The sequence below is a fragment of the Polypterus senegalus genome, chromosome 2, assembly GCF_016835505.1.
Source record: "Polypterus senegalus isolate Bchr_013 chromosome 2, ASM1683550v1, whole genome shotgun sequence".
Classification (NCBI taxonomy): domain Eukaryota; kingdom Metazoa; phylum Chordata; class Cladistia; order Polypteriformes; family Polypteridae; genus Polypterus; species Polypterus senegalus.
In genome coordinates this window covers 105163278-105189087 of record NC_053155.1, presented here as the reverse complement: position 1 = coordinate 105189087, position 25810 = coordinate 105163278, and the positions used below count along the sequence as shown (strand labels likewise).

Sequence of the window (25810 nt, the reverse complement as noted above, 5' to 3'; positions counted from 1 at the left end):
CTCCAGGGTGCGGTTATCCCTATTGCTTGTACACTTTTTTCTACCACATCTTGTCCTTCCCTTCGCCTCTCTATTAATGTACTTGGACACAGAGTTCTGTGAACAGCCAGCCTCTTTAGCAATGACCTTTTGTGTCTTGCCCTCCTTGTGCAAGGTGTCAATGGTCGTCTTTTGGACAACTGTCAAGTCAGCAGTCTTCCCCATGATTGTGTAGCCTACAGAACTAGACTGAGAGACCATTTAAAGGCTTTTGCAGGTGTTTTGAGTTAATTAGCTGATTAGAGTGTGGCACCAGGTGTCTTCAATAGTGAACCTTTTCATAATATTCTAATTTTCCGAGATACTGAATTTGGGACTTTCATTAGTTGTCAGTTATAATCATCACAATTAAAAGAAATAAACATTTGAAATACATCAGTCTGTGTGTAATGAATGAATCTAATATACAAGTTTCACATTTTGAATGGAATTACTGAAATAAATTAACTTCGTCATGATATTCTAATTTTATGACCGGCACCTGTAGATTTAAATATGTGAAGCTATGTTCAAGAAATCCTATCAACCAATATACACAACTTCAGTGGTTACATAGATTATATATCACGCTCCAGAAAAAAATTTATATGAAGCTTTCCCCTAAACCTACTTGTCATGTTTCCAAGGGACTTTGCTGCAAAAGTTTTGGTTTTGCCCTCCGGCACTCTTCGTTTGGAGACTTATGTCAGAAACTCTCTCTAATACAATTAATCATAATCTTCTTTGCACTCCTCATATCTTTATCATGTTAAATACTTTGGCACTAAACTCTAGACACCCTCCAAATGCAGACGTTTTAAAGTAGATACGGTTTCTGCCAAACTTCGCATTGCTTCAAGATGGAAGCTCCCAAACAATCTGTTCATTAGGCAGTGGTATGCCTGATTTTATGAATTAGGCCATTTAGATCTAAAGTCAGCTAGAATTAATAAAGCTTCCATGAGATCTCTCAAAAGGTGGTGTTCAGTAAAAAGTCTTCGGAAAGCAAAGACTGGTGCCATTTAACCTTCTTCTTTCTTTCTTTTTCCTTGATGCTCCAGGACTTGGTGGAAGCATGGGTGAATGGGGGATTGTCTTAGGTTCGGTTGTAATCTGTTTTTTTTTATTGATATGCATGCTTCTCGAATAAGTTGTTTTAAAATTTTTTTTAAAAATATGTCCAGTTTCACATCTATTTGTACTGTAATTTACTTACATTACAAAACTGACAACAAAAAAAAAATAAACAAAACTGGCTTTACATATTTTCGTTTCCCATTGTATTTTTGGTTGTAGGCTATGCCCCACTCATGTATATTAATGAGTTACCATACAGTGGCATATCGATAGATAGATGGCAGTAGAAAACGGTCCTGAGAGTTATTCGGGCTTAATACTGTAAAGTGGATCATTACACTAACACTGAATCTAAGTCAGGTTTACCCATAATAAATTCTGGGCCCAAGTCACGTTCTGGGATAACAGCGAGGTGGTTAATACTGAGGTTGCCAAACCAACAGATAAAAGCAAAAATTGCAACAGATTCAATAAAGAACTGACAAAAACTCTTTATGAATTTGTTCACTTAAAAACTATTGAGTTTCCTTAGGATGAAAAACCATGTTTGCCTCTTCTTACAGATTTGTTATGTTATGATTTAACGTTAAGCGTGATATCAATTATTGTTCAGAGATATATGTAGTGCTCTACCATCTCCACTGTCTCCCCTATAATTAAAGCTGAGACAGTGGAAGGAGGGGGACAAATGGGATCTACAAATACATTCTTTGTCTTAGAAATATTTAGCTGTAAAAAGGAGTGATCACACCTTTGAACAAACTCATCAACAATGTCTATGGCTGATATGTCTCTTCTTGTGTAAAGTCCTGCAGCAGGCTTGTGGGGTGCATATACTGTAGATACATTTAAGCTATAAGACAAACAGCCATTAACACTCACTCTGTGCTGTGTTTGTTAAAAAGGGGTGTGGGGAACTTTATAAGAATTAGGTGATGATCCTTTAGGGCACAGTGCTAGGGCCACAGAGCTTTAATATTCACAATCTAGAGAAGAATATAATCAACAGACTGTTTCAGTTTTCTAATGATACCAAACTAGGTGAAAGGGTAGTGTCACACACATGTGCATGGGAGGCAGTTAAAGAGCTTGAGTAAGGGCAGTTCCAAGACATACCGGGATGTGGCAGAGTGCACTGACTCTTTTTCTCCCTTGCCTACAGACCATTCACAGGAGATTCCACCTGGTCCTCTTGACGTCACTTCCGGGACCGAGCCTATGGAAGGAGACCTTGACGGCTCCGGCCCCTGTGATGTCACACCCGGGCTCAAACCAATGGCTGAAGACCTTCATGAGCCTGACCCCTTTGACTTCACTTCCTGTCTTCCCCTTTAAAAGCCCCCACCTTTTCCCTATTCCCTCAGTTCTGTTTTGGACTCGGTTTTGTGCACATCAGTGCTGTATCTATTTGAACAACTTTGCAGCCAGGAAAGTAATTATACGGGTGGCTGCCCCAAACCTTTGTATGACTCTGTGTCAAGTTTGTGACAGTAGATAATGCAGAATCAGCTAAATTGTTAGACAGGGACATGGTAGTATACAAGCATTGGAAGGTTTGTGTCAGATGAAATTTAATGGAAGTAAATGTAAGGTTTAATATATCTCTATATTATAAAAAAGGAGACAAGACATGATTTTCTCAGAGAGACACTTTCACGTCCCATGGGACGAGTCTTTGTGCCAAGAGATTTAACCACGTCCGGGGCTGTAAATAAAAGACAAAGGGTAGATGACAAAGGAGAACGTCATAAAGAATTAAAAAATGTTGGTGCAGTACACATGCACAGCAGGTTAGAGATAATGGAAGTACGAAAATTCGAAAGCCTCAAAAAAAGGACAGTAAAGATTGCATTAGCGCAAACATAAATTATTACTCGGTGAAATAACATAACAGCGAAAAGAAATCAAATATATTGTTCAGATTGAAACTTTAAGTCAGAGACCTGTAGAATGTCTAATTTGTGTTGCCATCAGGGAAAAAAAGTAGTGTTTCTTCCCAATGAAGAGGTGTATCCGCGAGAGTTAAAAGATTGTTTGGTGAAAGTGAAATCTCGCGAGAGAAAATTTCAAGCCCCACGTGACAAGAACTTATGCAGAGAGGTTTGAAAAACTCCAGACACATTTCTTGTAGAGAGAAAGAAACAATATTCACTCACGGGCAGTTATACGTTGTGTTGTTGCGATGTAATTCCAAACATGGAATCAAAATTCAATGCGATATTGATGAAAAAGTAAAAGTGAAAAGAGATTGAATATATGACAGAAGTATGTAGATATTGTTTGACTTTAAACTTTAAGTAGGAAACATGTAGATTGTCTAATTTGTGTTGCCATCAGGGAAAAGTAGTGTTTCTTCTTAATGAAGAGGCCTATCCATGAGAATTAAAAGTTTTGTTGTTTGGTGAAAGTGAAATCCACATACGCGAGCAACAGAGACATGAATTTGCTGGCACGAAGCACAGGCGAGGAGGTTGGCAAGAGATGCGAGCAGGGGGCAAGGCCCCCTAGACGGAAATAAAAATATGAATGCACAACTGGAGGTCTGAAAACTTTAAAGTAAACGTTATGAGAAGGGCATGTGGATCTCAGTTGTTACTTTAAAACAAATTCTTCCATAAGAACAATTGGACACTAGTGGAAACGTGTTAAGGTGAGATTTTGTACAAATGTTACAAAGCTTTTCTTTCATGGAAAAAACTTAGACACATGGAATACATTATCAAACAGTGTGGTGTAAAGTAGGACTTTGGGGATGTTCAAATCCATCCATCAATCCATTTTCTAACCCGCTGAATCCGAATACAGGGTCACGGGGGTCTGCTGGAGCCAATCCCAGCCAACACAGGGCACAAGGCAGGAACCAATCCAGGGCAGGGCGCCAACCCACCGCAGATGTTCAAATCTTTATTTGATATTATTTGGAGAGTAAGATGGACAAGTTGTTAGGCCAAATGGTCAAATCTGGTCACAATTGTTATAATATTCTAATAAAAATGACTCATATTTTTGTCTGAATAGAATAATAATTACTGAACTGGTGCAGTGGTAATACTAGTCAAGCACGTAAGAAATATGTATACAAATATACACCATAAAATATGTGGAGGTAAATAGTACTAAAAATCCAGATATATACAGTATAAAACATGTACTATAAGAAAGAAATATCCAGAGCAGTAGAGTGTTGTACCGTGTTAGCCACAAATTGATACTTTCTCCTATAAGAAAGAAAAGCATTAAGATTAGAGTAAACTTATTGGTAGTGAAAGATGTTTTGACTGAGTGAAAATGTTAATATGATTTTTTTTTCTAGGAATCAAGTTTACTTTCAAAGTGTCCCGCTTTAGAGGTACTGTATAATTCCAGTTCATCTCTGCCCTTATCAATCAATGGGTGCAACTTTTGTTGGCATGTTTCAGTGTAAGGGAGGGTAGGCTGAATAATTTAGCCCAACTAGATCAATATCAAAGGCAACAATTCAATTATTTTTTTGCTCATTGACTTATTCTTACCTTGTAGAAAAATATTGCTCGCAGTAAAAACAATGTGGGCCACAAGGGCCTACATCTCTGAAACTGTTGTAGAAACAAGAAACCCTACATTATCTCTGCTGGATACTCATAAAATGAGACTATATTGAGACTCTGTCTATTTAACAGGATGTTCTTGACATTTTAATGGAATTGGACTAGTTAGAGTGAAAACCACCAAGAAGAACTCAGTCACCACCTGCCACTGCAAACTCTGTTCAGCCTTGGGAGATGGACAACTGAAGCGGTAGGAAGGCTGGTGGACAAGTTTTAAGTAAATGCAGTATAAAGAATGTGGTAGAACATTAGGATGGTGAGAAAACTAAGTAGATGATCTAAGGTAGTTGTTTATGTTTCTCAAACAGAAAGTGATTCAGTATTAAAAATAGGTTTATTGTGGTGGGATCTACTTATTTTAGGAAACACTTTTAGATTATAAAGATATTGTCATCTGAGTTAGTGCAAGGGTCAACAGTCAATGCCATAAGATATTTACTTACATGTCCTTTATAGCTTTACATATAGAATCCAAATAATCAGTCATGGTAACTTAACTTTAAAGAAATTTCCTGTATATCAGTTCTCTTTAACAATGCTGTGCAGTACAAACACTTTTTATGCCAAGAAGGGATGTCAAATAGATCAAAATATAATGTTCTTCCACAGCGGAAGGTTACTAAGATAAATCTAATTTTGTACACCATGACTTATATTTAATTCATGTACTAAAAACTATCCATAGGATTAAATATAATCCACTCCATTTTCTCATCAATTTAAGTTTTGTCAGTACTGGATAACTTGCTATCCATGTTACTAATTAACATTCAAGTCATCAGTTAAAATGTTTGATCATAAAAGGCTTTTCTCTGAGGGCAGCATTTTGTACAAATTTGTTACAGAAGAAAGTCTAAAGTTATATGCCCAAAATACACAAAAGCCAAGTGAAATACTGCAGAATTCTAAGAATGCAGTAGGAAATAACTGTGTGTACAGCACCTCCAATCAACATTTGACAAGTACAGTATTCAGTATACAGCCTACACATCATCACTCAAACATAACACTAGATTGCATTAAAAATAAACATGTTACTTCTTCAACATCAGCACTTGCTTGGCCGTGTCATACAGGAAAATGTATGCTGAACAGTAAACAACCTAATTGGGATATAAATTGAGAGTCTGACAAGTAATACAGACCAATTTACTGATTTAAAAACAAGAATAGCAAAATGTGCACAAAGGCTCAAGTAGGATGTTTTAGTTAATTCTGACAATAAACTTAATTTACAAGATGAAACTATTGACTGTCAACTTAATTTTATTAGCCATTGTTATGTTACTGTAAACTTTCACTTTAACTGTTGAATGTTACAAACAAGCCTTTAGCAATTTTCAATAGTACACTGAGACAAACAGTAATCCCAAAATTATTTTCAGATTTTATTACCCCGTTATACAGTATTCTGTTTAAGGCTGTTTAAGTGTTCTGTTAAAGGATGCAGGATGAATTCCAGGAATGACGATTGGGTATGGAAATATGGAAAAGCAATACAGTGATTAATCCATAGAATAGAAATGATTGGAAAAGAGCTAGTAGTAGTAGTAGTAGTAGTAGTTTATTTATATAGCGCCCTTCACAGACAAAAGGTCACAGAGTGCTGAACAGCAAATACAGAACAAACACAAACAGTTGAAACAAAAACATAAACAAAACCAATAAAAACAATAAATAAACAAACTGGAACTATTCAGCACTGATTAAAGGCTTGCTTAAAAAGAAATGTTTTTAGTTGTTTTTTAAAAGAATCAACAGACTCGACTCCACGCTATTCCATAGTCTTGGTGAAACAGACTGAAAGGCATGATACCCGCAGGTTTTTAGCCGAGTGCAGGGGACAACAAGAAGGCCCTGTTGCCCAGATCTTAGAGTCCGGCAAGCTGTATGGCATTGGAGTAGGCCAGTTAGGTACTCAGGAGCTTGTCCATGCAAAGCTCTGAAAGTAAGTACCAAAACTTTAAGATGAATTCTATAAAACACTGGGAGCCAGTGCAGTGTGTACAGAATAGGAGTGATATGATCATTTCGGCTAGCTCGAGAACTAACTGAACTAACTGAAGGAGTGAGAGAGAGGACTTGCTCAAACCTGTAAAGAGAGCATTACAGTAATCAAGCCGTGAGGAAATAAAATAATGAACAAGCATCTCAAATTCTGATTTTGAAACAACATTTCTTAGTTTTGAAAGATTTCTTAAATGAAAGAAACATGAGCGGCTGAATGGCCTTACATATTTATCAAGTGTCAGGGACTGGTCAAAAATAACTCCAAGGTTACGTAGACTCGACTTAATAACAGGAGAGACAGAAGATAATTTTAAACTGATCTCAGAATAAAGAAAAGGAAGAGCAACAATTAGTACAATTCAGTTTTTCCTGAATTCAACTGCAGGTAATTACTACCTAGCCAGTCGTTAACCTGAGACAGACAATCATCCAAAGTGACCAAAGGGGTTTACAGTTTTCAGTAAACTTATGGTCCAAGAAATGTATTCATGAAGTACCTATCTGCAAGTTCACTCATATTTCTTATATATAGAATGTTGAAGGAGCCTTGTACTTATGTTGTAGATATAGGCATGCAGATGAATATCTGTATTGTTTTAGATACACTGCTGTTCCAGATCTACAGTATTCTTTCACTGGAGAAATGGCATCCTGCTTATTGAAAATGTACACAGGCAACTATAGTGCATCCGGAAAGTATTCGCAGTGCATCACTTTTTCCACATTTTGTTATGTTACAGCCTTATTCCAAAATGGATTAAATTCATTTTTTTTCCTCATTATTCTACACACAACACCCCATAATGACAACGTGAAAAAAGTCTACTTGAGGTTTTTGCAAACTCTTTTCATATATAAAGAAGAAAGGCTTTATTCTTAAAGAAGTCTATGCATTGTACACCAAGGAAAAAAAAATCAACTGTATTTAAAAATTATATTATACACTTAGATAAGTCAAGGATTTTTTCTATTCCACTAAAACGTAGAAGGTAAGAATTGCTAATTTTGACATTTCTTCTTAAATCACTGGAATTTTTAAACATAAAAACAAAATAGGATATTTATTAGGAATAGGAAATGTATTTATCACATTATAACAGAGGTGAAAGGTTTCAAAAAATAGAAAAAATTGCCCTGTAAAATAGTTTTTATATTTTTTGTCAATTTAATTTTAAAAGCAGCTATGTGTTTAAAATAAACAAAATTGTGACAGGAAATTTCAGAATATGCTTTCAATTAAAATTATATTCATTTGGTCTTTCTCAAAGGGGGGGGTGGGGGACAATGTCTTCTCTTTTTCCTTCTCTGCAGACCCACGGAGAGAAATCCAGCCCTTCTGATCTCACTTTGAATTCCACAATCCAGAGACAAACCCCTTCCTGTTAACCCACCATATAAATGTCATCTTGTTCAATGTACTTCAGTTCTGTTTTGTACTCACTCTTGTAAAGATGACATATTGCTTCATTTTAATCTTTTTTTCCCCAAGTATATATGGTGGTCACCCCAAACCTTCATATTTCTCTTTGTGATTATTTCCACACCTGTTATATAATTTTACCTTTATCAATGCAAAATCTTTATGTGGCAGCTCATATGCAGCCTCAAAAAGCTTTACACTTTCAGTACAACATCCATCCATCCATTACCCAACCCGCTATATCCTAACTACTGGGTCATGGGGGTCTGCTGGAGCCAATCCCAGCCAACACAGGGCACAAGGCAGAAAACAAACCCCGGGCAGGGTGCAGTACAACATTGAGTAACATATTTATACCATTTACATTCATTAAAGATTCTGAAAACTGTAGACTGAAAGAAACTACATTTATTAAGCCATGTATGGATTCAAACGGAGTCATGTTTTTAAATTTGTCTCTGACTCCATTCATAAGGAATGAGTGATCTAAGGCAGGCTTGCCTATTCACTCTTGAAACTTAAGAATAAGCTCAGAGTTACCTTTAAGTGCTGGGTTTGTACGAAGCAATTCACATTTTAAAATGAATTATTATAAACTAGTCAACCTGTGGCGTATAATACGCCGCATAATCAGGCCGTTTTTTAATAATTTTTAAGCACAGGGAGAAAATTAACATTTGAAAAATCGGTAATGTAATAAATCAGCAAGAAAAGCAACATTGTAACAATGCATGGAACAAATCAACACACAATCGTCCGTGCGGCGCTCCGGCGCGGATGGTGGAACGGGAGGAGAGGAGAAGGACGTCCACTCGCTCCCTCTGTCATGCTAGTCTGCTGATTTCTCGTTCAGTATGCACTGCCTGCTCATGTTCCCACCTCCAACTCGTCACTCGAGTCGTTGTCGTCTTTGTACAGTCCAGATGCAGCTGTGACTCACGTAGACTTTTCATTGCTCTGTGTGGTTTTGGCTGCCTTTCTATATATAATCCACCAAGACACCCGACAACGGTAGCAGTGAGGTGGGAGGGGGCTGTGTACAAAGTGCAGGAGCATCTAAGAAGACGCTTGTTTGTTGCGGATGCGAATTGCTGTATGTAGCGTGTAAAACAGTTTGCTATGGTGTATGCGGTCGTGCGTTGTAACCGAAAACTCGGTTTTTAAAGACTGCTCACTTCATTGTGTATATGACTGTAGGTGAATGAAAAGATGCAACTCTGGAGACGGCAACATACAATACAGTGTTTTACACTCTGCATACAGCGGTTTACATCCGTGACAAACATGCTTCTTCTTCAGTCGCGTCCCCCCTCGTTCTCGAAGCATACACACCGCCTGGTCATGTGGTGCCTCTCTGTGAACCGGTCAGGCACAGAGAAGGTCAGGTGTCAAGAGAGCGTCTCGACTGTTGCAGGGCCTGCATTGGTGAAGCAAGTGAGACGGTAATGAAACAGAGGCACAGGGCTTATTGGTTTTTAAAGACTGCTCACTTCATTGTGTTTTAACCTCAGTTGTAAAGGAATGTTTTAAGGATCCCATGGGATACCCCTCGAAAACCGTTTTACACGCTGCATATGGCGATTCACCTCCACGAGAAACATGCCTCTATGAACAGTCAACGTGGGTCGGAGCTGCATGTGACCTCTACGACAGACGAATATAAATGATGCCGGTTTTTCTGTGTCGTCGCGTCCGAGTTGGTAGGCGTGGCTCTGTGAGTTGTTGTTGTATCCAATGGTCTTGGAGTTGGTGGGCGTGGCTCCTTCCTGCGTGCGCCATAGGTGTCAAACTTGTCGGCGGCTTAGTGAATCCACGCCCCTGCGTGCTTTCCATGGGTGCTTTCCACAATGAAGTAAGCAGTCTTTAAAAACCAAGTTTTCGGTTACGACGCACAACCGCATGCACCATCGCAAACTGTTTTACACGCTACATACAGCAATTCGCATCCGCGACAAACATGTGTCTTCTTAGATGCTCCTGCAGGAACACAGAAGACGTTTCCCTAACCACTAACACTCTTTACTTCAACAATCCTCTGGAAGATGGAACAAAAGAGTCAGAGAAGGGACAAAAGTGATCGGTGTTCTCACACCAACCCGTTTTAGACAACCGTTTCTTTCCAGAAGTATTTAGCATTCAATAAATAATTATTCATGAGACTGAGCGTGTGTCTGCCCGGCGCAGAGAGGCGTGGGTAAGCCGTTGAACCCCATTCGGGCTGCAAACCGTGGAATTCACACTAAGTGCGACTCATACGCTCCCACTGCTTACGTCCCTACCCTTTGTACACACCCCCCTCCCACCTCGCTACTACCATGGTCGGTTGTCTTGGTGGATTATATATAGAAAAGCAGCCAAAACCGCACAAACCAATGAAAAGTCTATGTGAGTCACAGGTGCATCTGGACTGTGCAAAGACGACGACTCAAGTGACAAGTTGGAGGTGGGCACATGAGCAGGCAGTGCATACTGAACGAGAAATCAGCAGACTAGCAGGACAGAGGGAGCGTTGGACGTCCTTCTCCTCTCCTCCCGTTCCACCCTCCGCGCCTGAGCGCCGTCCACCCCCATCCCTCCGTCTGGGAGGAGAAGGTGCGATGGTGGTCCGCTAGTTTTCAGTCACGGACGATTGTGTGTTGGTTCATTCTGTACATTGTTACAATGTTGCTTTTCTTGCTGATTTATTACATTACCGATTTTTCAAATGTTAATTTTCTCCCTGTGCTTAAAAATCATTAAAAAACTGGCCTGATTATGCGGCATATGGTATGCCGCGGGTTGGCTAGTATTTACTATATTGTATTATTCATACTTTTATTTATATGAATTGTCATTCACTTCAAGAAAAATATAAATACAAATTGTATGGTATATGATTTCAGAAGAAATTGTACAGTATTTCCTGCTTTAAAGTAGTTTCATTTGTATTTTAGTACAGAAAAATCATAGCAATACATAAAACATCTGTTAAAATAAAGGAACATTCCAGCAACTCAGAACACAATTGCCAATGTCTTTTACACAGAATACTGTTTAGCCATTTCTATTAAGCATGCTATGCATTTTTGCAAAAAGGGGCATTTGCTGAAATACAGACTAGCAACTGTAGCATACAGATAAAATATTATTGTTAAAACATCACTATGATTTGTGCATTAAATGGTTTTGTTGATATACTTTATTTTTGCTAAATTTCCACATTTACTTTATAGATTTAGTTAATACAGTATTTGTATATTCTAGGACTGACCAATATAGGGAATTTTCGATTCAGTATTTAAGAAAAACCAGTATGTAACAGCAAATATTGTCATATTCAGCACTTTTATTTTATTCTCCACAGATTTCTTCTGAGTGGTAAATAAAGTATACAGAATCTCCAGTGCTCTTTGTAAGCATGACTACATTGTCTCTGCAAGTGTTGCTTGGTGGTGATGAATGTAAGAAAAAAACTGAGCAAAAATCAAAAGAGGAGGAGTTTAGGGAGTTAGCTCTATTATTTGCTAATTGTTTGGTTTTACCTAGGATGACAGTTCAAGCAGTACAACATTTAAAAATAAATACACTACTCCATATAAAAAGCCACGCATGTGCAGTGCCAGCAACATGCTCTTCCGCATCCCTGGAAAAGTGGGTCCATGCTTATTAAAAATTTCATAACAGGTTCAATGTTCTGTTGCATGCTGCAAAAGTGGACAAGCAGCAGGTGAAAGGAGATAAAAGTTACAGTGACTGATTGTATTTCAAAACACACTTTTGCCTACTTAACCTGCGCCCTAAAATACTCTTCCTTTATCAGTGGTCAGATAATAGCAGTAAGCAGTAATTGACATCACCTCAGAAATAATGCATCAACACAGTGTAAAATCTCATACATCTGTTTAAAACCGTGTCAACTCTGTACAACTGGAAGTAAAAGCAACTGCCTTCTTAAATTTTTTGGTGTAAATTATTCCACATTCGTGTATCAATTATGGGATAAACTCCATTACTGGCCATTTTATTTTCATTTAGAGTTTGTATTTTTGTTTAGCAGGTAAATTGAGTGTCCAAATTACAATAATGGATATTCAAAGTAGAGTGCATTCATTTTGCATTAATAGTTACGTAGTGCATACATTGTCCTGGTGATCTTTGAATCTTTGATTATTAGAGGAAGTCAAATATATAACCATATTAATTTGTGAGCAGAGGTTAGTAATAGGATAATAAATTATAAATTAAAGAAATAAAAACCTGTGTGATTTTACAACACTAAATACTGTATTTAAAGGTAGATGTTACTTTACTGTTTGTTGGGACTGAATGTAAAAGTAAAGTCTCCGTGGGTAGTGGCAATGGCTCACTTTCCACCATAATATTACCGCCTTCCTCAGAACTATAAGCATTATTAGTAATAATAATAATAAAAATAATAATAATACATTTTTATGTAGCTCCTTTTCTATGCTCAAGGCATTACCTTACAGATTCCTTTCTGGCATCAGCCATGTAAAGTACCTATCTATACTGTAGAGAAAGAAGATATGAAGAAGCTGCCATTAACAATGGATGCAAAACGAGGCTTGCCTGGCTGTAACCACAGTACTTGCTATGCTGATGAATGTTAAAAAAAAATACAGAATTTTACAGGCAAAAAAAACACACATATGCAAACAGATAATTAAACAGTAAAATAATACAATAAAAAAGTACATATATCTTAAAATAATATACAGCACCTATAATACACATAATCACATGTATTATGATCTGTGATTAGCATGATAATGAATCATAGATCTTAGTCTTTTCACAAAGAGAAAAGTGAGAGATAGAGAAAGCAATGTTTATTGACTAACAGACACAGATGCCAGCAAAGTAGGCACAGTATTGAACACAATACATACAATGGAAACTAAAATATAAGTATAGGAGATAAAAAATAGCCAGAAAACATTACAGAGAACTGTTCAACGCAATACATAGCATGCATAACCTAATGCTCCCTGTGGCCAATTATTGGGCTGAAAAAATCTCTTAATTCTTTTAGAAAAAGCCCCACACTGTGTGTCTGTTATTTCGTGTTTCAGCTTCTGCTTCTGGGGTTCCTTCTATTATTCAGGGATTTAACATCCCTAAATCCTGGCACCTGTGTTACATAAGTGACATTGCTGTTGCAACTGAAATTCCAGCTAGAGCATCTAACAGCCCACCTCCTGCCCTGGATTGCTTAAAATGGGGTGCAGTTCTAATCCCAAATGAGCCCAGCTTTACAATACTGTAGACAGATTCTGCTGCAGCCATCATTAAAAAAGATTGTGGTGTCTTGTGAATTCAATGGTAGAGAATCCTGCATTATGAATGCTATAGGTATGGAAGGCTCAAACGCTCTACAGAAAATGAAATGATGAGTGCAAGGATTCGAAATTAAGGATATATTAATGTATGGGTCTTTCAGTTAAAATTAGTTAATGAACGTTCAAACATTTCACAACACACATAAAAACTAAGTAGTTTATTAAAGCAAATATTATTTTTCAAAAGTCGCCTCTCTTATTAAATTTTTAATTTAGAAGACAGAAAATAAACAGCATGGTATTACACATAATTCTTTTAAGTATACAGTAGGACAATAAACAAGTTAAAGTAATGCACCTGACCTTTTTTAGGAGAACCTGAAAGTTTCTTTAACAAGATAGAACATACAGTATATCACAATGCAGTAAGAGAATCTTTGAATAATAATCTGCTCTGGAAATAATAATCTGATGAAGGGATCAGAGTTAAAATATTTATTCTATCAAAATCTTTCATGATTTAAAAAAACAGATTGTTTTTGTTTCTGTTTAATTTCATAATGATTTAAACATCCATTAATCTTTCAATCTTTTAACCTGCTAATCCAGAGCTGGAACATGGGTAAATTAGAGCAAATCCCAGCAAGTATTGGGCACAAGAAAGAAGCAACCCCCAGACAGAGCACCAGTTCATAATAGGGTATGATTTAAGCATTTTAATGAATTATGGAAGCAATTAAACAATTTTAAAAAATAATTAATTTGCTCTATACATTGTATGCAATTTTACTTATTAATTCACATGTTTGAAAAAACATTAGCGCATTTCTTTTCTGTATTCACTTTGCCTGGATGTTACTGTGAGTAAAAAGAATCATACATCTAAGAAGAATCTATAGGAAATCCATCATAGGATACATACACACAGCTTGGACATGCAGTGGTTATCACTACTGTCCCACAGATCCAGATTAAAATCCTAGCCAAGGCATTCCCTGTTTGGAGTTTGCACTTCATTACGGAATATATAGATCTTAAACAATGTTTTCAGTCATAGTATTAAGCTAATAGTCAAGTAATTTCTTTAGAAATATAATGGCTAAAACTGAGAAAAAATCAAACATATATAATAGATAATACAACAATCAATATATTACTTATATGGCAAGTTAATCAAAAACTGACATTGAGAAAGAGGTTACTATGATGAGTGTAGCTATGGAACAGCAAGATTGCACAGTACATTGCAAAAGCAAAATATTTCCCATGCTATTGCACCAACAATACAACCTAAAAATGATGTCTGACAATTAGCATTTAATTGGAAAATAGAAATTGTACCCTGACATCTCTCCTTTGCCCCCTCTCTATTCCAGATGGCAGGCTGTTATTTTAAGGTAACCTGCTAATGGTGCAGGATGCAGAAATGGTAACCTAAGTGTCTCAAGGGGTTTGTTTAACTGCCACACAGTAATCAAGCTTTAGCTCTTTTCAGCTGCTGTTACATATTTCTGCAAAGAAGGCAGCAGAAGAAAGAAGGAAAGGAGGTAAAAAAAATAACAAAAACACAACAACTAACCACAAACTCTGAAAATACAGGAATTGCTAGATAATGGGAAAATCCTGGGTAGTGTTTAACAGAGAAAACACGTGCTTAGTGGTTTAAACAGGCTGTGATTCAATAGCATGTTGACATTGTGCTGAACAAGAAGATTTCATAAGACAGACAGACTCTGAATGTCATGAATACTGGTCTGTTCTTCCACGTTAAAACTAATGCCAGAACAGTAGCACGCAACATGCCGTTATTAAACATGAAGCTATTGGAAAACTGTCATGCATCATAGAAATGCTGATTATTAAACAAGACAGAGGTATAGCTTAGCTGTACAAAGCTTGCAGCTGCTGATTTAGTGTGTTCCATGTGTGCAAAAACACTGGAGCATATTAGCAGCTTTGGGGTCTGTTATTTAAAAAATAATAATAATTAACACATTTAATAATAATAAGCACATTTAATACACACTTGGTACACATATTTACTAAAAAGAACATTTTGAAGTTTTTTCCACAAATTTAAAGAATTGCTGTTTTATTTTTCAGGTGTTGGCAGCACTGACCACAAGGCAGAAATAAACCCCAGAAAGGATGCCAATTTAAGATACATACAGTACTTCAGCAGCCATTGATGGCACTTCGCTATGGATAGTCAGCATTGTAAATACACATCAATTTCAAAATAGCTAATATCTTAGAGTTTGTAATGTCTTTGGGACATGGAGGTAAAATCAGAAGTACCCAGAGAAAACCCATCAAGACACAATGAGATCATGCAAACTCTATACATAGAGTGACTGGGAAGCAGGATAGGATGGATCTAATTCAGGTCTCCTGGAGCTATAAAACAACTGCACCACCAAGTTACATAAACAGTTCAATCAGACAGGAATTAATTTATTACTCACATGCAAAGTTATACATAGTGTTGTATGACATTATCCATTTTTACAAACGCTAGAACAAAAGTCCTGGCTTAAAAAAACTTCTGCCAGACCCTCATATTGCCAACTAAAAAGGTTCTACTTCCATGTTGGAGCCATCTGTTGGAATCCAGACTAACAGCCTTAACTGATAAGATGATCAATACTAAACCAGGGACTCCATCAGAGGTACCAGCTGTATACCCAAGTTTGAACAAAGGACTATAATACAAGGATGAGTAATACTGATGGACAGGACTTTGCACCAATTGTCAACTGAATGTTTGGGCTTATAACCACCCATGAAACTAAAGTCAGTACCTTTATTCCTTTATTTAAAAACCCTTGTAAGATCCAGTTCATCTCTTATCAAGCTTATAGCTATCAACATGGTCATACAGTTGGATGTCCATAGCAGGAACCCATAGCTTTATAGGGAGTGGCTGTAACAGAGGTTAAAGTAATTCCTTTACTCCGAAGGATAACTGTGCCAGACTGGAAGGGCGGAAACTTGTCTGCAAGAATAGCAAGCTCAGAAGCAGAGACAGACTATATATGAAAAGCCATGTGTTCTTCATCTTGCTGAAAACAGCAACTGACTAATCACTGGTAGTTCAAAAGATGTGATTTTACTAGCAACAAGAAGACTGAAAAGGTATGTATGAATCTCCAAAGAAACTGCTATACTGCCCACAACCAGAAGGTGTGTCCAAGGTAAAACTGTATAAAAAAATTTAATGCCCAATCCTGAAGAGTACTATGTCACTGTGGTAGGGAAATTTATTTTAATCTAAAGCAACTCTGATGAACACATATGTACATAGTGTGGATGACAGATAATTTATGCAAAATGTATTTGCATTGGTTTCTATTGGCTCCTAACTTTGGCGTTCATGAAACTTTAGTGGCTGGAGATTTTTTACTGCATTTTAAATTCAGACTTGGAAAGGCCGCATAATCAGGTCGCTTTTTAAATGATTTTTAAGCACAGAGGAAAAAATAAACATTTGAAAAATCCGTAATTTAATAAACCACCAAGAAAAGTAACATTGCAACAATGCACACTACGAACCAACATACAATTGTCCGTGACTGAAAACCAGAGGAGTGCTGTCGCGCTTTCTCCTTCCAAAGCGGCACTCGTTCAGTACGCACTGCCCGCTTATGCGCCCGCCCCCAACTCCCTACCTGAGTCGCTTTCGTCTGTGTACAGTCCACACACACCTGTGAGTCACGTTGACTGTTAATTTTCCAAACACCGCCTCAGTCGGTTTCCACGTTGATTTTTCATTGTTCTTTGCGGTTCCGGCTGCTTTTTTTTATATATAATCCACCAAGTCACCCGACCATGGGGGGCTTTGCAAAGGGCAGGGAGGTAATCAGTGCGAGTGTATGACCCGCACATACTGGGAATTTCTCGTTCGTGGGGAACGATTGGAAGCCACGGTCTCCATCACGAATGGGGTTCAACGGCTTACCCACGGCGAGTAGACACATGTTGATCCATTCAGTGTAGCGCACGTGCAGTACCGGACATACAAGTGCATCACGGACCTGTTAATGCTCAATCTCACGTGGCTGAAAGCCACTTGTCCCTCTAAGAATTTGGACGCCCACCGCTGTTGGGTCGTGTAACTATTTAGCAGGCGGAAGTCTCGTTCGTTTTCGGAAATAACCAGCCAAATCGCTCCACCAACTAAGAACTGCCATGCACCATCACCCACAGAATCGAGAAAGAGCTATCAATCTGTCAATCCTGTCCGTGTCAGGGCCGGGTGAGGTTTCCTGTGTTGAGTCAAATGAAGCGAAAGGCTCCACACCTGGTGCTGCCCTTCCGTCAATTCCTTTAAGTTTCAGCTTTGTAACCATACTCCCCCCTGAACCCAAAGACTTTGGTTACCCGGTTTGCTGCCCGGCGGGTCATGGAAATGACGCCGCCGGATCACCTGTTGCGGGGCCTGCACTGGTGAAGCAGGTGAGACGGTAATGAAACAGAGGCACAGGGCTTATTGGTTTTTAAAGACTGCTTCCTTCATTGGGTTTTAACCAATGCACGGAACGAACCAACACACAATCGTCTGTGCAGCGCTCAGGGTGGAACGGGAGAAGAGGAGAAGGACATCCACTCCACTCCCTCCGTCAGATGCACCTGTGACTCACATAGACTTTTCATTGCTCTGTGCGGTTTTGGCTGCCTTTCTATATATAATCCACCATGACACCCGACCACGGTGGGAGGGGGTTATGTACAAAGTGCAGGCGTATCTAAGAAGACGCATGTTTGTCGCGGATGCGAATTGCAGTATGTAGCGTGTAAAACAGTTTGCTATAGTGCACGCGGTCATGTGTCGTAACCGAAAACTCGTTTTTTAAAGACTGCTCACTTCATTGTGTTTTAACCTCAGTTGTAAAGGAACGTTTTAAGGATCCCACGAGATACCCCTCGCAAACAGTTTTACACGCAGCATGGCGATTCACCTCCGCGAGAAACATGCCTCTATTAACAGTCAACGTGGGTCGGAGCTGCATGTGACCTCTACGACAGACGAATATAAATGACACCGGTTTTTCTGTGTCGTCGCATCCGAGTTGGTGGGCGTGGCTCTGTGAGTTGTCGTCATATCCAATGGTCTTGAAGTTGGTGGGCATGGCTCCTTCCTGCGTGCGCCATAGGTGTCTCACTTGTCGGCAGCTTAGTGAATCCACGCCCCTTCCGGCGTGCTTTCCATGGTTGTCTTGCCTTAGTGAATTATATATATAGATACTATAAGTCCTTATCTTTATCACAGTGTAAGGAAAATGATACAAAAGTTTTTTTTTTAAATAACATACAAATAACTTGATAAACCACTCACACTTTTATAATGCTATAAACTAACTCCAAAGTGAGACAGACAGCTGCATTCCCGGGTGGCTACCCAGTAGAATTTTATAAAAAACATTTCGCACAGCTATTATTAAAATGTTCACTGAAGCTAGAAAAAACTAAATTTTACCCCAAGCATTCCACAAAGCATTAATAACCGATTTTCAAAAAAACAATTACCTCAATGTACACCATACTGTATAGACTAATTTCACTCAATCTTAATATACCAGTCAAAGTCTTGGCCAGAAGGACTGAGAAAGTGCTTCCCTGAATAACATCACAAGTCCTGAGAAAGTGCCTACCTGAATAATATAACAATACTGAATCAGATTTAGTAAAGGCAGATACTCGGTCTCAGACCTTTGCCGCCTGTTTAATATAATATACACGCCCACAAAATCTGACTCACCAGAGGTCTTAGTATTTTTGAATGTCAGTTTGGATTATCTATTTACTGCACTGTACACATTTGGGTGTGGCCCCAACGTGGATCTTCATGAATTAAGCTACTTCACACTAGCCAGGAAGCCTCAGTCCACATTAATAATATAAACTATATATACATATGTTTCAAAACATTTACCCTTTAATGATCTTAGGGAACCGAGTGAAAGGAACCATTCAACTAGCATCTCAGAAAAAGAGTGGAAATCATTTGATTCATAGAATACACCCTAGTTGTACATGTACCAAGCATTCCATAATTCAACTACAAATCTTTTATCAATTACCCTTATCTTGTAAAAAAATGTGTAAAATGATGTTAATCAGTCTCCTGAAGGAAAAAGAGGAAACTTTTTACCTCTGCTGCAGTGTAACTATAAGCAACAGAATATTAAAGGAGTTTCATACACTTCTGCATAAGAGGACTGGACCGTTGTGAAGTGTAGTCTAGCCTCATTTAAGGAGGGAAAATGGAGGAGGACTGGGGGGCTTAAGTTAAGTTACTTCTTATCTATGCTTTTTACCCCCATAATTGTAAATACTCACTTATATCAGGGGGAAAAAGGACATATCCCCTTCTTTTCCTTTCTAATTATTTTTGCCCATGGTTTTGGCTCTCCTCTCTCTCTCTCTCTCTCAGTTGGTAGCAGAATTCTGTTTTGTTTGTTTTTGTCTTTTTTTGTTCCTGCTTTCTTTTTTTAAGGTTTTGATGTATTATTTTCTTTTCTTCTTTTTCTACTTTGACTATAGTCTTTTGTTGTAAACGTTTGACTTAGCTATATGTTATTTTTTTCAAATAAAATAAAAAAAAAACTGCAAGCATTGACATCTAGTTCCAGTATCATTAGTTCACATGTTTTTGGAATGTGATAAGTTAACACCATTTTGAACAATCATCTTTACATATTTCCCACATAGCCTTGGTGTCACAATTGCTCCTAATAGATTCTTTGGTGTATTCCTTGATGACACAAAATGACAAAAATCATTTATATTACTATAGAATAAGCAAGCTAGGCCTGTGATTAACTATCTTATCCTAATAATTGTTCTATTATGTTTCAAAATTTAGATGGATTATTTTTTGATTGTGTCTCTCTTCTTTTTCTCTTTCTTTTGGGTGGAGGCTAAATACAGTTTTGTTTTATTTCTTTGTATTTCTATTTTTCTTTGGTTTTCTTTATGTTGATTTGGAAGTACACAATTGTATCTATTAGTTTATTACTATGTGTTTGCTTTATTGGTATACCATTGTAATGTGCTTTTCAAAAGTAGATATATTTAAAAAAGAGGAATAAAAATTTTCTTAACAAAAATTTTGCCAAAATTCTTAACTCATTCAAACGGATTACATAACTTGTTGAAATGGGTTAATAATCTGTTCAAATGGATTACATAACTCATTTAAACAAAATTATGTTATTATTAACCTGTTATTAACTTGTTCGAATGAACTACATAACTCGTTCGAAAGGATTATTTTGATTTTTTTCCTCAGACTCATATTTCAGTAGTACACAGCCCCATTCCACATTAATTCATTCAAACAGATTATTATTTTTTTTTTTTCCTTCTTGCAGTCCAGTTCTTATTATGGAACTCCACACAGTTTTCCTAGCATACAATTCAGTGAACCTGTAAGATGTGTATTAAAATCAGTGAACCGGAAGAGGATCTAGTTGAAAGACCACCACAGTTGAAACAATTCTTTTGAGGAGTCCTGAAATGAGTTGTAAATGCAGGAAAAGTTATGAGAATGAATTTACCGGTATGTAATTTTTTCCAACAACATGAAATTCTGGAGTCAGTGGTGGAAATGTTAATTGAAGAAAAGGCAAGTTGAAAATCTAGCTAATAATGGCACTGAACAGTGCACAATAGACTGAAACTATTGTCCTGGCTATACTCTACTGGTTCCGGTTCACTAAACTTCATACCAGGAAAAATAAATAGCTACTGAAATAAGAAAAAAATAAAAATAAACAATTCAAATGAGTTACTAATTCATTTGAATGGATGAATAATTTGTTAGAACAGATTTTTTTTTGCCTGGCTCCTATGGGGTTCTGTAAAAAACAACAATTATTCAACAATCTTAATTACCAATATATAGTTTCAAAAATAAAATTTAGTGGGGGAAATTCTTGTAACTTACCATAGCCACTCCTGGCAAAGGTCACTGTGCTAATATCCCTAGCTTAATAGAAAAGTGAACTGTATACCTGAGGACTGGACATTCAAATAATAATTTCACTGTACATGCAAGAATACAATTATTACTACTAATAACTGCTATGTAATAACTTTTTTCAGCACCTCCTGGGCAGATTTCCAAGTGTTCCAAGGCCAGTTAAAAGATATTGCCACTAGATAATGTCCAGAGTTTGCCTCTGGATATTTTTTCAGTTTGGCCAATAATTCTCCTACTGGGAGATGCCTGTGCAGGTGGTGTCCTTACTACATTCCCAAACTATCTTAAGTGGTTCTTATCAAACTAGAAAACCAGGGGTTGCACTCCAAGCAATTTTTTTTGCTGAGTTTCTTAGAAACAAATGGTTTTACAAAAATAAAAAGATAAGAATGATCAAAATCAGACTGATTAATTACTACAATAGATAAATAAATATCTGTCAAAATACAAAACAGCCTTACCTAATCCACTGATACAACCCCATTTCCAAAACATTTGGGACACTGTGTAAAATATAAATGAAAAGAGAATGTGATGATTTGCAAATCATGTAAACATTGTATTTAATTGAAAATAGTACAAAGGCAACATTACAGATGTTGACACTAAAAAATGTTATTGTTTTTAGAAAAATATATCCTCATTTTGATTTTCATGCTAGCAACATGTTTCAGAAAAGTTGATACTGGGCATGTTTACCACCATGTTTAATCAGTACTTCTTTCACTCTGTAAATGTTTTGTAAACTGAGGAAACCAATGACTCTAGTTTTGAAAGTGAATGTCCCATTCTTGCCTGATATATGATTTCAGCTGCTCAACAGTTCTGGGTCTCCTTTGTCTTATTTTCATATACAGTGTCACAGCTATTTTAGAAACAGGGTTGTAGCTGACAGCTGCCTAAAATGTTTTTAACAATAAAAATAAGATTCTGTTAAGAAAACATGCACACTTTTACTTTGTTAAAAATAGGTACTACAAAACAAACACCTTAAAACTGCAATATATATCAGATCTAATAAAATATGTATGTCCTAGTATTAATTATAATTCCAATCCATATATTAATGAAACACATTTCTGATATCTATGAAAAAAGCTCTCTGACAAGTGACAATATATATATATATTAAAAAGAGACTAAGAATAATTAGAAGCTAACATTTACTAACTTAACTAACTTTGAATAAAATAAGTTCATAAGATAATCCCAGAACTTCAATTTAAATTGATTTTAAATATAATTACTGAATGTGTAAACGTATGTATATTTTTATCTAAACACTTTTAAATAAACAGTGTCAGTCACTATTTAAAATGTTACAGATAAGTATACCATACAGCAACCACAGCTTACATTAAATACATCTTTTGATGCTAGATCATGTTTATTGACAAAACCGTCGTACAAGCTGTTAGGCTCAGCCTAAATAATTATTAGGCATAGTGCAATACAAAATTGATTTTAATATATTAACCACTGAGAACCATCTCTCCACTTTTTCAATTGCCCAGCGTTAAATTAGATAATTTTCCTCCATGCAATCTTGTTTTCATTCGCTCATAAAGCATAAACAGTAAATAGCTCAATGCCAAACAATGCACTAATGTCCAGAATCTTCTCTGTGTTACTTAATCTGATGTGAAATAGAGCTTTGTGTGTAGTGTTAGGAAGATATACATTCAAGCAACTATTTATACAACATTTACAAATATAATTGAAAATAAAAGAGTAATAATGTGGGGAAAAAGTTGAAGTGCTTATCACAAAGCAACAAAAAAATCCAAAACACACAGCAATTCATATTATATATTAGTGATTAACATTAAACATCGTGTTAGTATTTATATAGTCTAAACATAGATCAAACTGGTATTTTAAAAGTTCATCTTATAATAAAAAACATATTTAATTATTTATTGATGCAAACAGAAGTAACATAAAGTTGAACCACAATGGAAAATATTCAGTTAATTTTTACCAAACTTGTCCTCAGAAAGTTCTGTGACAAATGCAATTTCAGTATATACTGACTTTACTTTCCAACATGTTTAACAAGAATACTGTAAGGATTCCATTGTAGATCATATACAGTACTTTTGTAATGTATTCATAACTACTTCTGAATGTCTAGCTGTTGGATGTAAAAGTCACAATTATGTCCTAGATTTTTCCAGTACACAATATTACAAATCCAGTATTCTTTCTCTAAATATGACATTTACAAAATATAACAAATAATGCTAGGAAAATCAAAGATTTAATCAGTTTGCCCAGCACTTACTTTTATTTATCTTCACATTTACTGGTAGAAGAATGATTTCCAAGATCACATAAAGTACAAATTGCATGGCAGTTACACATCTGATTTTGTTTCATTGTTCCACAATTCCTGAGAATGTCTTCTGTATTGACAAGATCATGCTTACTTGAATGTAGTCTTTCTTGAAAGGTCAATTTATGACAATGTCAACAGGATAGCATGTCGATCACTGGCATCAGCACTTCGGGACATCTATAACCAAACAACAATCAACAGGATTGTTAAATTTAAAACTATCAAAAATGGCCTGTTTGCCTTTTAAATGTAAAGATTCCTATTGTTAACAAGGTTCTTTTACTGTTAATAAAAATAACAAGATGAGGAAAAACCATTCAATGTTCATTTAAATATAACAGGCCTGTACGATAAAATTAATTTTACCTAGAGCATAAGGTAAACAATACCTACTGTATGCAATATGAACATAAAATATGTACATAATGAATCTTATATACTGAGTTTTATGTTAGCAGCAAGCCATAACAAATCTAAAGGTAAAATTACAACACATTTACCAGAAAAACTGCACATCACAATTATGGTCAGATCTATCATCAGGGTGACTTGGGTGAGCATCCCGGGGCCTAAAAGAGGCATTTGCATATGCAACAAAAAAATGCCTAATAAGAGAAAAAAAGTTCAAGTTTTCACCAAAAGGCACTAACAGCAACATGATGTCCAGAACCACTGCCTACTCCAATTCAACCACAATTATAAACCTTTCCAATGAAATATAAATAAAAAGCCTTTGTAAAGAAATACAGTGGATAAGGCACAATTTGAAAACAATATTTGTACTTTTGAATATACAACGGGCGGCTGGAAAATCAAGAGTACACCTTATGAGAAGGATTTAGGAGTAATAGTGGACTCTAACCTATCAACTTCCCAACAGTGTTCAGAAACCATTAAGAAGGCTAACAGAATGTTAGGTTATATAGCACGATTTGTGGAGTACAAGTCCAAGGAGGTTATGCTCAACCTTTAAAATGCACTGGTGAGGCCTCATCTTGAGTATTGTGTGCAGTTTTGGTCTCCAGGCTACAAAAAGGACATAGCAGTGCTAGAAAAGGTCCAGAGAAGAGTGACTAGGCTGATTCCAGGGCTACAGGGGTTGAATTATGAGGAGAGATTAAAAGAGCTGAGCCTATACAGTTTAAGCAGAAGATGATTAAGAGGTGGCATGATTGAAGTATTTAAAATTATGAAGGGAATTACTACAGTGGATCGAGACTGTTATTTTAAAATGAGCTCATCAAGAACACAGGGACACAGTTGGAAACTTGTTAAGGGTAAATTTCGCACAAACATTAGGAAGTTTTTCTTTACACAAAGAACGATAGACACTTGGAATAAGCTACCAAGTAGTGTGGTAGACAGTAAAACTTTAGGAACTTTCAAAACTTGACTTGATGTTTTTTTGGAAGAAATAAGTAGATAGGACTGGCGAGCTTTGTTGGGCTGAATAGCCTGTTCTCATCTAGAGTGTTCTAATATTCACATTCACAGTAACGAAACAACATGGCTTTTATCCATCCATCCATCCATTTTCCAACCCGCTGAATCCGAACACAGGGTCACAAGGAGAATAAAATGGAATGAAAAGAAATCATTCAGATGACTGTGAATGTGTATAATCTATTAAGTCTATGAAGTCTATAAAGTTCAAGTATCAGTCGGCACATAAGAAAAACATTTGCATTCATGTGTGTGCTTGCGTGTTTCATTTTCAAACTGATATATTTGTTATAATAAAAACATGCATTTGATCTGAGTCTAGAACAGTCTGTAAATGTATGGTACTTGTAAAAGTTAGCACAATAAAGACAAATTATTTATCAGTGCTGTTATAATTAACCAAATATGATATAAGCTTGATATACATATATATATATACACATTACAAAAGATGTTTTTATTATATCAAATGTAACCAGTTGAAAAAGAAACACGCACACAAAAGTCTTAATTTGAAAATGGTATTAGGACTATTTGGGCTTCCAATCCAGTCCTCATTTCAAGGCCCAAGTTACTATGGCTATCTGTGGGCTCAGTTCCCCTTCCAAGCCTCCCCAACTCCGGCTAGATTCCCGGACTTACACGGAAGCAGGT

General features: G+C 36.6%; 1 protein-coding gene across 18 annotated transcripts in view; it reads right to left on the bottom strand.

The window, feature by feature from the left end:
- Window positions 1–25810, bottom strand: part of tenm4 (teneurin transmembrane protein 4) — a 627939-nt gene that overhangs the window by 461374 nt on the left and 140755 nt on the right. For 15 of the 18 annotated variants that reach the window (XM_039744300.1, XM_039744305.1, XM_039744306.1 and 12 more), the window contains exon 2: window positions 23660–23890. The gene's annotated coding sequence lies outside the window, so the exon portion shown is untranslated. Of the gene's footprint in view, window positions 1–21836; window positions 21879–23659; window positions 23891–25810 lie in introns of all 18 variants that reach the window. The other 3 variants (XM_039744302.1, XM_039744304.1, XM_039744303.1) reach the window with 3 other exon arrangements.